A 13,023-nucleotide genomic window follows, 5' to 3' on the forward strand; every position below is an offset into this window, starting at 1 on the left:
TTGGAGAGCACTACTACATGCAGGGCATATGTAACAGACCGTGGAGGCCCTTTAAGACCTCCAAAGGGCAGCTGCCCTCCTGGGGAGCACGGATGGGCACAGCTGACATGAATTGACTGGATGCCCAGCTCAGAGACTTCAAAGGCTTCCAGTCTGGGAGGGGACTAGGTTGTTTGCCTCAGTGATTCAAGCCTTTTATGATCAACTTAAAGAAAGAAAGAAAGAAAGTAATGGACTCTGTTGGTTTATTTTTGCTGGGTAGTGGTGTTCTGATTTCCTAGGCTTTAGGAGAGAAATAAAGTTTTGTATGCACTGCTACTGAATTAATAGCGGTAGCAGTTTTCTTAGTAGGCTGGTAAGAGGTATGATGTGTGGTCAGTCTTCTAGTTCGCAACATGAACAAGAAGTTGTAGATGGGTTGCAGGGCTGGAGCTAGAATATGTAGAGCACTCATGAAATACATGGGGTAACTTTTGGTGTTGTTCCTATGAGATCTGGGCTCTGGGGTTCTCTGTTCAGCCTCTCCTGTGTTAGCAGTACAAAGCAGAAGGGGTCTCACAGGCTATTCTGGTAGCTCAGATTTCCTGGGATGTCAGAACTTCATAGGCAGCCTCCTGCTGCCAGGAGCCCAGAGTTGCAGTGTGCAGGGAAATCCCTTAGTGGCCTGCTCTTCTAGGGTAAGCTGGACTCCAGTTCCCTGAATGTGGTGTCCCCCATCATAAGGGGAGAGAAGTGAACCATGAGATACTGAGGTCTGTCTCAGGTTTTGATGTTTTCTCTTCTGATCTTAAGGTGTGATCTTGAGTCTGTGCAGCGCATGTTTCATCAGGAATCAGGTTTCAGTAGCGTATGTAAGGGCTTTTCTTTTTTCATAGCCTGAAGACTCAGGGCTGTGCTGAGTCTGTTAAGATGCTGTTTTCTCTCAGATGCCCACAGCCTATATTTCATCTAGAAGGACTTCAGAACGTTTCAGATACAGTTCACTGAGAAGATGGTGGATAGCCTTCGTGTATCTTAACCACCCAGCAAACGACATGGCAAGCTCTGGTGGGAAGTGAATCCCACACTGTGTCTAGTTAAATCTGCAAAGGGGATACAGACAAGCAGGGTGTAATTATCCAAAGTGGAAGCTGGCCAGAGCATAGTGCCGTGACTCCTCCCTGTTACTCCAGGTTACTTCTGGGGGAAGGGAGGAGTGTGCTGGCAACTGCAATCCCAAAATTCAGAAAGGAGACTCTGCAGTGTGTATTGTTCACCTGCTGACTTCAAACACTGTGTCAGAGCACAGATATGAAGGCTATGGGGGAGAAGGATGCGCATGGACTTCAGAGGAAACACTTGGTTACCACAGCTCTTCATCCAGACAGACGGGAAGAATTATTGAATTCTCATTGTAGGGGTCATAACTGCAGGTGTTGCCGGGAAATTCAGAGCAGCTGTCTTAAGGCATAGACAGAGACGGTAAAATTAGAAAAGCAGTACCTCCGACTGAGGTACAGTCAGCAGCGAGGTTATCTGAACAGGAACTGATATTCCTAATGACTTGTGACAGAAAATGAAAATGCAGTTTTTATATTGTGAAAGCTGCAGTATTGAGGACTTCTCCTTCAATTTCACAGTAACGCCTCCCTGCTGTTCAGTCTATTTCAAACTAAACTGGCTTCTTGGAATTTCTGAATGGCATCCTTCCACCTCAGGCCTTCTTCTGAGACTTCAGTTTTATTCTGAGCTGACGCAGAACTTGCAGCTGTGCTGATTTCCTTCTTTCACAACAGAACTGTTCTTCTGCTTGTGCTGCAGATAACAAGAACTCGGTTACTGGAGGGGAAGGTCAACATCAGAAGAGAATCAAGTTGGAAGTGACACTTCTGTCTAGGAAAACTATGGTAGAGATTAATCCAGTTTATAGTAGTCCTGTTCAGTAAGCATTTGAACACTTTACTTCCTGACCAAAACTTTGAAGAGTTGAGTCTGGGTGTCCTTAGTCTGTATTAAGGTCTGTAAATAAGAGGGTGATTGCCAAAATATATGAAGTTTTACAGTTCCTTTAAAACTTGCACCAAAACACAAACACTTTTTATAGGAAAATGCAACTGTGAAGAAGTTGTAATTTTTTTCCTAGAAAAATGAAGTGTTTGATCAGTGAATCAATCATCTTAGTTCAAACACGGCTTACTGGAACACACAGGAAACAAACTGGATCAGTTTGGTAGTACTGTCCAAAGTTTGTGCCTAAGCCCCACAAGACATTTCTGGGAGATGTAATTGGAGATACTTAATCCTTTTTCCTCTGTGGGATGGTTTTTCTTGTCAAGATGTTTTTTCCCTTAATGCATTCTATTCTCTGGCTGGAATGCAACATTGCACTAGGAGAACTATGACTGTGTTGAATGGGATATAGATCCTGAGGCCTATAAAGCAGAGGCACTAAAACTACCTGTGAGTATACATCTCCATGTGAAACAAAGCCAAAATGAACTGTTTCGAATTGGAAAATGTCAAAATGAAACTTTCCACATGAGAACATTTCTAAATATTTCACTGGGTGTGTGTGTGTGTGTGTGTGATATTTTTCAGTCTTTATCCTGAGCTTGAGACAAAAACATAGTGTTGAAACATTAGAACTTAATTGTTCTGATTTCTTAGTTGTTCAGCAAAACACCTGCAACCTTCACTGAGGTAAGCTCAAGCCGAAGTTTCTATCAAGAATGATAACTATAACAGCAACAAAGCTCTACCCCAATGCTGGATTGCGCAGCCAAGTGGTAGGGTGGAAGATGTCTTCTCTCCTGTAACGTGCCCTGCTAGGAAGCATCCTTCCCTCTTACAGACCTAGGATTGCGCATATGCTTTCTTTGAACACTGACAGAGTACATAAAGGGGCAACCTACTGCAGTGTATTCGTGCTGGCCTCGTCTTACAGTGCATTCAGAGGTGAGCCAGCCAGGTGCGGTCCCCACTTACGCAACCTACTGTGCAGACTGAGGGCTTGTTGCCTGGGAGTTGGAACACGCGTGGGGGTAAAGGTGTTCTCCACCGAGAAAACAGGGTGCTGCGGCTAGCCCACAGGGCTGGCAGGTTGTGTTCATCACCGTAGGGCCACTTCAAACCGGCACTGCTCAGACTGCAAGTGCAGATCAAAACTCTCCCTTTGTAAGAAACCTCCCAGGTGTGGAAAGGCTGGCTGGAACCAGCCAGGAAACGTGGCTTGCTTAAACCAACTTGGTTCCAGCATGTGCATGTAAACCATTTCTGAGGATATTATAATCTTTCCCTGGCAGGTTATAGCTGGCAGAGAATTCTGCCTTGTAAACAGAGCAAATTACTATTTCTGAGGGCAGGCCACCAGATGTTTTATGTCACCTAGTTTCTGATTTAAAAACAGACTTTTTAAAATCTGACAAAGATGTCTGGTGGCAGCTTCTCTGATCTGTACCTGTTAAAACACAATTCAATTTGATGAATTAAATCTACATGGAAGGCAAAGGATGCTGTTAGAGGGCAAGTGACGGTCCAGATTAACAGGACTTGGGTTAGATTGTTGAGGTAGTCACAATTATTACTCTGAGAACGCTTCTGTTCTGTTATTTGTGCCATCCATATGAGTATAATTCACATCTTTGTGCAACTCTCTGTTCTAGGGAGGTAAAACAGGAAGCACCCTTTTGTTAATCCTACTTTTTGAAAGGCTGGTGCTTGTTGGCCTGCTGTACAGATAAACTTCTGAGCCCTTCTAGTACACTTCATTACACCTCAATAGCTGGGTCCTACTTTTGGCACAAGCTGAGGTAGGAAAATGAAGAATGGGCTTGTAGGGACAGCAGCCAAAAGAAAAGAACAGACAAAAGATAAGATAGTCTGTGCTCATCATAGAGCTGTGCTTAGATGCAGTGGAGATGTTTTCTCTTAAGCTGGCAATGATTTCTGCTGCTTTGATCTACCAATGTACAGTTGGGGGATCTGTAACAAGAGAGGCTTCAAAATTGGAGGAATTTTAGCGTAGTATTTTCTAAAGTACCTTAAAGTTATCTGAGAGACATGATCAGACAGTCCTTGGCATGGGAGAGAAGAGGACTATAAAGTTGTGGACAGCTAATGAGCATCTTGTGTGGAGAAAAAGGGAGGGAGAGGAGGAACTTCCCAATGGATTAAAAAAAAAAATAAGGAGGGGAAGCCAGTGAAATGTTTGGCTTAGATGGCAACATAAATGAGTGGGGTGGAGGCCAAGACTTTTTAAAGGTCTTCCTGATAAACTCTGTAAAGTACTGCCACAAAACACAGCACCATAAAATAGACACACAAGTTGCTTTGCTGAAAGCATCTTAAAATGTTCTTTTGTCTTTTCTTTCTTCAACCTTTCTGTACTTGTCGTGGTTTAACCCCAGCCGGCAACTAAGCCCCACACAGCTGCTCGCTCACTCCCCCCTCGGTGGGAAGGGGGAGAGAATCAGAAGGGTAAAAGTGAGAAAACTCGTGGGTTGAGATAAAGACAGTTTATCAGGTAAAGCAAAAGCTGCGCACACAAGCAAAGCAAAACAAGGAATTCATTCACTGCTTCCCACTGGCAGGCAGGGGTTCAGCCATCTCCAGGAAAGCAGGGCTCCATCACACGTAATGGTTACTTGGGAAAACAAACGCCATCACTCCAAACATCCCCCCCTTCCTCCTTCTTCCCCCCGCTTTATATTGCTGAGCATGATGTCCTATGGTATGGAATATCCCTTTGGTCAGTTGGGGTCAGCTGTCCCGGCTGTGTCCCCTCCCAGCTTCTTGTGTACCCCCAGCCTACTCGCTGGTGGGGTGGGGTGAGAAGCAGAAAAGGCCTTGGCTCTGTGTCAGCACTGCTCAGCAACAATGAAAACATCCCTGTGTTATCAACACTGTTTCCAGCACAAATCCAAAACGTAGCCCCATACTAGCTACTATGAAGAAAATTAACTCTATCCCAGCCAAAACCGGCACAGTACTCCTTTAGCCATCTTCTGTACCTGTCAGCTACACTGCTGTGCACTGTAGTTCATCCCTCTTCCAGGTTCATGTCTTCTCTTCCTGCCACTCTCCTTACATGTCGTAAGAATCCACAGAAACAGTTTGACAAGTTCAGTCCACCAGCCTTTTAAAAGAGGGACAGGAGAGGTTAGTAGCATCTAACATGTGGGCTGTTCCAAAGGGCTAGTGGCTTGGGCATAAAATGTAAAGGAGTGTTATTTCTGTAAAGGACAGAAGGTATCAACTCAGGCCTGAAAGGCAAGAAGCAAGGAAATAAAAAAAAGATAAATGAAGGACAAGTTCTATCACTTTGTTTCTTTTAATTCGGTGCCTAATACACCAATTTCACCACACAAAACACAAGCTGTGGCAAGTACCCCGGGAACTGAGAAAAAGGAGAAACGGGGATGTTTTCTTTTAGAAGTGGTTTTCATGTGAAATTCCAAAGATGAAATGCATTTTTAGCTCCTTATTTGCTTTAAAAATAGGCTATACAAAAATCCACTTGAATTTTCTGTAAGATTTCATTTAAGTTCACATACAGATTTTTCTACTATTCTCATATTCGATTACTGGAATTGTTTGGCAAAATGTAACCATTTTTCTCTATTCCACAGTTCTGAGAAAAGACTGAAATAAAAAGGGAAATACACATTTATGTGGCTGTAGACTTCTGTAGGTCAGAGGCTTCTGACACTTACAACGCCAAGCACAGAAAGCCTTCCACTTAAAAGCGATGCAAAAGCAGTGACAGCTCATTTCAGAAGCACTGCAGATTTCTTTGGGTCAAGCCAGGATGCCCCTCCTGTAAGATAAAGAGTGGGATCAACAACTGTTTCAAAAGAGGCTCGTCTTCCTCCATACTGATAAGGGAAACCTAGAACCTTTGAAAGCCAATTTACAAAAGCACAATGGCTGGAGCTGTTCAAGGACACCACTCTCACTGAAATGGTGCACAGCTATGGCCGCTTCAAGGGAGCCAGGAGCACACGCTGGCATCACTTTTGGTGAAAAAATGATTTCTCAAAGTTACTTAGGTCTTCTCTTTGTGCCCTCACAGTAAGTCTGTACTTCTAATTACTGTATTTAAGCACCCTGGTACCACTGAAAATTGAATACCTAAATCCCAGAGACACCTTTGGAAACTTCAAACTCATAAAACAAAGGAGTATATGAATTCAGCGCGTTGTCTGTGCAAGTCTGGATTAGCACATCCTGATTCCACACACAACCAACTCTGTGCTGGAAATAGCTCTCCTTCTTTATTGTATGCATGCATATAACCTTTTCCTTAACATCTGTGTCTTTCCCAAGTTAAAAAAGACCTGTCTCAAGTATGTAGCAGGTGAGCTTGTTACTTGATTTTAAAGGCTTAGCAACTGCATAGCCCACCTGCTTTTCTACAGGCAGCTGTTTTGGTGTGTAAGACTACTGTTCTGATGAAGCTTCAAGTCAGCAAGACTCTTATGCCAGTGAAAGTCTCTGTGACTTAAACTCCCCAGGTATTTATACAGCCTAACAGGAGGAGAGAGGAGCAAAACCTCAGGGATTTTAAAGCAGAGCTGCTTTAGAAGTGAGGACTTGCATTCACTGTCTTGTTTTTAAAGGAAGGCAGTTTTAAGGTGCACGTGGGTCCCCTTGTTCTGTTTCCAAGCTTAACTGGACTTCACCGTTTTCAGATGTGGCAACCTGTGAATCAGGCAAATTGAAAGTGTTTGCAGTTAACTGCATAGACAGCCTTCTTGCCTGAACAAACCTCACCCAACCCTAAACGCGGTCTTAACCCTGTGAAACTGTCAGTAATTGCTTTCAGTCTTAACTGACATGATAGCTCAGGGTGAAGTATTGCCTAGCTTTTCCCTGATTCTCTACTCAGGCTGCTTGGTAAAAGGGTGGTACTAGGTGAGGCCTCTACTTTCCTCTGGTCTTTTTCCCGTTCCCTATTTCTGCTCTTATTATCACAAAGCCGTGTTCTCTAGCACTGAAGGAACACACTCATTCCTACGAAATGGCTGTGGTAAGTGGAAACTTTGCAAATAACCTAAATAGGTGACCAGAGACATTATTTAGGGAGAACCCAGGGTGTTTGGGGTTTGGGGAGGGGAAGGAAATCTGGAATTTATTTTGTTGTTTTACAGCTGCTGTATCCCTCAGTTTAGTGGTTGAATAGCTGAAGCAGCATGCTGAAGGAAACAGGCTCCTGACATTTCCCTTCTCCTTCAAATTGATGTTGGTCTCTCACAGACAAACGCTGGCAGGCTTAGCAGTAATGTCTGAGGCGTGAACACACCCAGCTGACACAACACTTGCTGCCAGAGGTTACAGACTTCTAGTAGGCAAAGAGAATACAAATTTTACCCAGCTTCTTTCTCCCTTTACCCTGTAGCTCATATTTCACATCCTAGAGGAAACGCACATTTTTCTGACAAAGACTACTCAGATATATCTGGTGCAGCTGAAATGTGATACAAATCTGCATTTTGTTAGTTAAAATCACTATCCATTCAATAAAGAAACCAGGCAAGCAGATCCACGCACCCTACATGTCCCACCGGCTTGAGATCCTCCTAACAGATTCTGCATAGGACCAGGACTATTACACAGGAAAGGTGTAGGACAGCTAAGTGCTTAATAAAGCTGAGATTTGTGTCAGTGCTTCGTACCAGTTACCTGATTATCAAAACCTGAAACATCAACATTGTGGATTTATGGCCCTGAAATTTAATAAAAAGAAGATTTGTATTGTATCCTGAGATCCCCTATTGCTTGCCCTGGCTGCTTCACCTCACCGTTTGCTCCTCAGCCTTCCACTTGAAAGTGGGGAATTGCCTCCTTTATATATCATTTCAGTTACATCTGTACTAGCAACCCGAACAGGTTCAGTGCCTGTCCTCTGACTCTGAGGGCCAGTGGCACTGCCCAGCTTGTGCCCATGTTGCAGCATTCTCCTCTCCTAAAACAAGTCCCCACATTGCCTGCTGGGAATGGTTTCTGGCTTGTGCCTGGGCATTGGCTGCATGGACCAAAGCCATCCCAAGTTCATGCTATCAGCATGAACAGTCACTTCTCAGTCACCACTTGTGCCCTGTTTAGCTCATTATTTTTGTATCATAGTTATTTCAAAAAAAAAAAGGGAAGTGCTCTTCATATTTTCTTATTAAAGGGAATGAAGTTATGAAATACAATTTCTTCGAATACAGACTTAGAGGCAAATATGCAACAGTAAAGCAGAGTATGGAGTGCTGTGGGGTCGCAATGAACAAGTCCTTCCCAAAACATGCAACAGCACAATCTGCATTTTAGGAGTTTTTAGAGCATGATTTTAGGAACAACTAAAAAAACCCCAAAGTAACCACGCCTGGCAGCCTAACTCTTATTTACTGGGAACTGTAAAATAAACTCTGGAGGCAATGTTATGTTCTTAAAGAGTCACTGTCAAATTACAAACAATAGAAAACACATTTGCATTTCAAACCTATTTGTCTCCTGGTGTTGTATGTCACACAAACTGCAAAACAGATGCTATTAGCAATATTTTTTTTTCTTTTGCCTGGTGTGCTAGCAATCTTCAGGGCTATTTTGGTGGATCTTCCGCACAGCAACAGGAAAGAGAAAACATTTTTGAAAGTGTGATTGTAAAACCACAAAATACTGGCTTGGGAACTTGGCCACTCGTCCCTGAAGCTGCCCTTATTTCAAACCAAAAGTAACCCAGCAAACATGCACTAAACTCTCTAGATTCCCCACCCTTACCAGTCACCATTTCCTCAGCTATAGACAACCTTAAAACAGTCTTTAAAAAAACTGTCACTGCTGGATGGGGCTATGCTACTCTGTAAATAAAGAGGTTATTCCCTTCTCTATATCCAGAATCCTTAAACCTATTTCCTCATCTCTTTTTTCCATATACAAACAGAACAAAGGGAACTTCTGCCCTTCTAGCTTCTGGCTTCGCCAGCGCCTGCTCCCCGGTCTGCTGCAGTGTATTCATCTCTGATGGGGCAAGCCATCCTCTCGCAGGGCCCAGCTGCCCTGTTCTCTCCCTGCCCCCCGGCAAAAGTCTCCCCCAGGAAATCAATAATGTATCCCGGAGCCTGCCTTTCCCTGGGGAACGCAGGCTGCCTCCCTCCACCTGCGCAGCTGGCTGAGGCTGCCCAGCTATCAGCTCACAGGCTGCTTTCAGCATGAGGGAAAGAATACGGCAGCCCCTGTCCAGCTCGGAGCAGGAGAAGGGCTACACTGGGTTGGGCTGCCCCAGCAGCAGGCAGGACTGGGGAGGCCTCTACCAGCTCATCGCCGCTCCTTGGGCACCGGGATACTGCTCACAGTCTGCAGCACCCTCCCAGGTGTCACAGGCAGGTTGAAACGGAGAAACAGCTGTCCTGACCAGATCTAAATGGGAAGAGAGGTATTTTTGGATAAACAGAGTATCTCAAAGGAAATTAGTATTTTAGTCAAATGCTGGGTTAAGACCTGTGCCCTTTGCTTAGCCTCTTGCAAAATTGTGTGATGATGCAGTCTTTAATTACATGTGATGTTCTAGGGTGGGTTTTTTTCCTGTGGGATTCTGGCATCATTTGGTGAGCAGAACAGCCAGTGACCACTTGGCGAACACCTGGTCAATAATTTGATCTCTCCTCTGTTCTGCCTGTGCTTGTGTGTCCTTATATGCCAAATGTTGCCCCAACTCTGCTCTGCACAGAGAATTATTCATTGATGTTGCTCAGGGGCTCAGATGGCAGAGTAACTCACCAACATTAATGTACATGTTGTTACATGCCTTTTGGAGGTGAGGGGCAAGTTTCCACACCATCATTACTACTTGAGTGATGAGGGACTGAGGGTGTAGTTATAGGAAACTTCCCTCCCACGGCAAAAGCAGTAAAAGAAGTTCTCCCTCTCTTGGCCGCCATCTCCAGCTGCCCAGTCCCACTCCCACAGCACAGATCACTGCCTCCATAGTAGTGCTGATGCAATCATTTATGAGATTGGCCTGTAAATCATCTGCACCGCAGGCCCACAAATGGTTGCATTAGTGTGTTTGGGGAGCCGGTAGCCGCCACACAGAGGCAGGGAACAGCATACAGGCAGATGTGACATGGGGTAACAGAATCTAGCTTTGATATCACAGGAAATGCTCATTTAACTAAACCTTAAGGCTGGTAAAGAATATGAACAAGGGACACTACTTTGGATTCTCAGTCTGAGACACCTACAACTTTCGTTTCGCTTACTTTTTCAGAGTATTTAGCATTTTTTTGCACTCTCTTTATTGGGACTAGAAGTCTGGTGATCTCAGCTGTAGCTGTGACAGGGCAGGTTGGAAATCTGAGCAATGGAACACATACCTGCAGTGGCCAGCGTGCTGGAGTTTAAGTTGCTGCCCAGTGTTGCGTAGCAGCTCTCTTCCGCAGGCAAAGACAGACTGTAGTTCTGCTAAGTGGCATTTAACTACCTTGCTCCTGAGACCATCCCATCTCCCTCGGACCTCCCTCATGTCGCTCACTCTATGTGTTCCAGTTTCTGCAAAACTGAAACAGGAGCCAGCCAGGTAACATCCCCCTTCAGTGCCCAGCTACAACTCATCCCCAGAGCACCATCCACCTTATGCACTGAGGAAGAGAGGCATCCCATGGGAAAAAACACACGATCATTACATTGAAACCTGCCATGTGATGAATATATGCAGAAGGAGAATAAATTAAGAACGAGCCCTGCAGCATAATTTTGCAGGTTGTATTAAAAGCAAAGAGAGGACACTCATCGCATCACCTGAATTCATGTATGTTACCGCATGATCATTAGCAGGCTTGATGAACGCTGTTACTCCACAACATGCCCTTCTGCCATTTGAGCTGGAGGATTAACCTCTATCAGTGGCAAATTGGCATCTTTTATTCAGATGAGCGGTGCAGGGACTTGATGGTTTCTTGCTGTTACTTGTTGACAACAGAGGAATAGTCGTGGGTGCAACTCCATGTTTCCAGCCCAGCTGGTCTATCAGCAGGGGACATCCCATACCCCTCAACTCTGCAGCAGTGACCAGCCTCTCTACCATTCTGCTTCCTTGCCCTGGTTTTTGGCAGGATTAGCAGAAGGCAGCACAAGGGATGAGGAGAGACTGAACGAGGTGGAGGTGGAGGCCTGCACAGCAGCACTCCGGCAGCAGCCGGCCCTGGGACCACCTTGGCTGTGTGGTCGGTCGACACCCTGAGGGGCAATGGGCCCTCCTCCACGTTTGGGAGGGGAATGGTGGCTGATGAAGAGTAGCCTTGCTGCTTTTGCTCTTCCCAGGCAAACCTTAGATTCCTCCCCTTCAACCCACCGTGTTTCTTTCTCTTTGCCTTGCTCAGGAACCCTGTTTCACCCTCTGGCTTCCCTGTCTGCCTCCCCATCCACGCCAGCTCCCTCCCCACAGGCTGCACACCCCATACTCCGGTCCTTCCAGCCGCTGAAGGAGGAGACTTGCAGAACCATCTGCCTACACCAGATCCCTCCCGACCTCTCTTTCCCAACCACCACAGCCGCCCCTTCCAGCCCCCGCTATTCCACCGCCTCCTCCAGCCCTGTCAGCTCCCGCCCGCCTTCCCGCCCCGTCAGCCTTCCCTCAGTGCTGCCTCCCCTCAGCGCCTCGCCTCCTCCCTCAAGTGCAATTCCTCCCCTTTCAGCCAGTAAAAACTCCCCACCAGCTCGGCCCGCTGCCGCTTTCCGAGGTTGTTAAAAATAAATAAATATAACAAGTCGTGCGCTGACTAAATTTGGACGATGATTTTTATGTATTTATTTATTTATTTTTCCCAAAAAACAGCACTGGGTGGCGCGAAGGAAACCCCATGACACTGCGTTTTGGGCTGACTTCTCTCGGGTTTCTCTGAGCCCCTCAGCAGGACGGGACGGGGGGCCCCGCCGCGCCGCCGCCCCCCCGACCCGCTGAGGGGGATCGCGTTTCTGTGGCGGCAGCGGCCGTTAAGAGCGGCGCCCTCCCTCCCGCCCGCGTAGAGGGCGGGAACGGCGGCGGGACGGTCCGGCCCTGTCATCCCCCGCGAGGCCTCTCCGAGGAGCCAGGAGGGAAAACGTGAGGGAAACGGAGAGGTGATACGGACAAATCTTTGTTTTTCACCCTAGAGGATCCTCTGTTACCCCACACACAAGCTCTGGGGATGGCCTGTGAGAGGGGCGCAGCCCTGAGGGTTACCTCAGTGCCTCAGTTTCCAAGCCAGCAGTTTTCCCCATCCCTGGGTAGGCTAGCAATGACAGCTTGCTTTTTCCAAGGGGAGGCTGGTTTTCCCCAGGAGATTTCCATGTCCCTGTGGAAAACACGCCAGTGGTTTCCCGGGACCCGCTGCGGAGTTGGGCGCCAGAACCGGAAAGTATCGGCCAACACACAAGCGTGTGCCGTGTCAGGGAGAGGGCCCGTGGCCTGTGTCTTAGCCGCTTTGGGGAATGCAAGTTTCCAGGACAACTGTTTTCCAAGTGCAGACCAATACTCCACTCTAAACTATTCAAGTTTTTACTAAAATAAGTGTATTTCATGGAAAACTTGGTGATTAGTATCTCTTTAAAGGTCCGACTGCTGAGCAGTGGGGAGATGATGTTGTAGTCAAATTGGTCTGAAGCAAAAAACATTATTCAAGGATATCTCTGTTTTTTATACATAAGCAACATTTCAGTCACAAGTAAGACCAGAAACTCCAGCGGCACTGTTAACTCTGTTCGTTTTGCTCGCAATTTTGGTGCTAAAATCTTCCATGAAAACGGGAAACAAAATGTTCTTACAAACAGGCTTGTTGAAACTATATATGACATCATTTAACTTTAAAAAATCAAGACTATTAAATACAGGCATCAACAGTGTATTGCTAGTGTGTGCGTAACTGCATACATTATGTTGTTTCTTATCTCAGGAAACTTAAAGAAATCCACTGCTTCCAAAATGATTCACTCCTCCAACCTGGCACCCAGTTTCAAGCAAGTAGTGCAGAAGAGTAACACATCCTACACGTTCCCTGCAAACTGTTTAAAAATCAACTTCAG

This window comes from Aptenodytes forsteri, unplaced genomic scaffold (assembly GCF_000699145.1).
Source record: "Aptenodytes forsteri isolate BGI_AS27 unplaced genomic scaffold, ASM69914v1 Scaffold206, whole genome shotgun sequence".
Classification (NCBI taxonomy): Eukaryota; Metazoa; Chordata; class Aves; order Sphenisciformes; family Spheniscidae; genus Aptenodytes; species Aptenodytes forsteri.